The sequence below is a fragment of the Poecilia reticulata genome, linkage group LG4 (genome assembly GCF_000633615.1).
Source record: "Poecilia reticulata strain Guanapo linkage group LG4, Guppy_female_1.0+MT, whole genome shotgun sequence".
In the NCBI taxonomy this organism is placed as follows: Eukaryota; Metazoa; Chordata; class Actinopteri; order Cyprinodontiformes; family Poeciliidae; genus Poecilia; species Poecilia reticulata.
Genome location: NC_024334.1, coordinates 15,480,040 through 15,482,079, shown reverse-complemented (window position 1 = coordinate 15,482,079; position 2,040 = coordinate 15,480,040). Strand labels below are relative to the sequence as shown.

At 45.3% G+C, this 2,040-nt stretch overlaps 1 long non-coding RNA gene across 1 annotated transcript in view; it reads right to left on the bottom strand.

Annotated features, from left to right (window-relative positions):
- LOC108166208 (uncharacterized) overlaps positions 1-2,040 on the bottom strand; it is an 82,237-nt gene that overhangs the window by 5,309 nt on the left and 74,888 nt on the right. The window lies entirely within an intron of this gene.

Genomic DNA, 2,040 nt, shown 5'->3' with positions numbered 1-2,040 from the left:
TCACAAACACAGTGTAAGCAGGATGAGGCACCCAGCACAGTGGTTGATCTCACAAAAATGAGTTTGGTGATGAAATCAGACATTAAAGAGCCCCCTATTTATCGTGGTGACGGTGATGATAGGATTTCTGTTCATGAGTGGATAGAGTTGATGGAAGTCTACTTACGCAAGAAAGGATTCTCAGCTGGAGAAAAGACTGATGAAATCCTGAACCACCTGCTTGGTAAGGCGAAGAGTCTTGTAAAGATTGGACTTAAGAGTAGCCCTACCACACCTGTAAGCCCTGACGCAGTCTATAACATTCTGAGGCGCTATTTTAGCGACATTCCAGGGTCTTGCTTGCCACTGGCTGATTTCTATGCTACTCAACCAATAGCTAATGAGACGCCAGTGGATTATTGGGTCAGACTTAACACAGCTGCTGAAAATGTTGACAGRCATTTGAAAGATCAAGGAAGCAGCTTGAATAACTTGGATGCAGAGATAGCAATGATGTTCATCAGGAATTGCCCTGATCCTAGTCTCGCCTGTGTTTTCAAGTGTAAGCCCTCCAACAAGTGGACACTCACTGAGGTGCAGGAGGCCATTGATGAGCATCAAAGRGAGCATCAAGTGAAAAGACCACATGCAACTGCGGCAAAAGCAAAAGCTTTCCAGATTGCCACTGCAACAGCAGCACTTGATCACTCAGAGCCTGAAGTAGAGTGTAGGCAAGTGAACACTATCAAAACTACACCTGTCAGTTCTGCCAACTCAAATGATCGTACTGCAGAGTCAGGTGCGTTGGAACGGGTGCTGACTATGCTYGAAAGAGTATTAGAACGCACTGCTCAGCCTGTAGGTGATACTCAACCCCAGTTTTTCCGTCCCAGTCAGCCTTCTCCATGTCAAGTATGCGGCCACGGTAACCACTCTACACGAGCACACTGCATGAGAGAGAGAAGATGCCTGGCCTGTCTYGAGATTGGACATCAACGAAGAAGCTGCCCAAAAATCATTACCACTCAGCGAGTTGGAGACTCAGCTGATCAGGGAAACTAAGCCACTCACACCTGAGAGGGCACTGTGTGAGTGAACATAAGACCCTCATCGCAAAAGAAGATATAAAGTCTGTGTATACAGAAAGTTTGAAAACTGCTCCATCTAATACTTTTGTGTTGTTTCAAAACATATCCAGACTAGAGAAGGCTGACAGCCTCTTTTACACTGATGCACAGGTTGAGGATAAAGTATCATTGCAAGCCCTTTTGGACACTGGCTCCATGGCCTGCACTATCAGTGTAGAAGCTGAACAACTCCTTAAGAGTGCAGGGCTTGTATCCCAACCTGACTGTAACCATAGTGATATCATTCTCGTAGGCTGTGGAGGAGTTCAAGTAAAACCAAAATGCATCCATGAACTGAAAATGAAAGTGTATGATTGTGTATTTAGTGTCCCAACTTTAGTGGTTCCCGGGCAGAAAGATCAGCTAATTCTGGGCACTAATGTCATCAAACACATTTTAAACCAGTTCAAACAGTCTCCTCACTTTTGGCAAGTTGTAAGTAAACCCGAGTGTGCCCAAACGCCAGAAGTGGTACAGTTCGTTAGTATGCTATCTGGCATTGAGAGATGGAGAGGTGATGAGATCCCAGATTTTATTGGAACTGCTGAATTGATGCAGGCAGTCACTCTTCTCCCAAAGCAGGAACATTTGATTTGGGGCAGGCTTCCAAAAAACTCACCTCTGTCTGAGGGCAGTGCCATTCTAGTTGAGCCATCAGCCAAAACACAGATYCAYAAAAAAGACATTATTGTCTGTAGATCAGTGTCCTCCATGAATGGTGACAGGTGGGTCCCAGTGCGCATTCTAAACACCTCTGATAAAGCTATCACATTAAGGCGTCACACCAAAGTAGCAGAGGTGTCCACCTGTATTGCTCTTGAAGATATGGATGTGACTCTTGAGCCAGTGCTAGATGCAAAAGTCAGGACCAACAGTCAGACAGTGACAAATGACAAAACAATCAGCTCTGACTCTCCCTGTACCAGTTTCCACA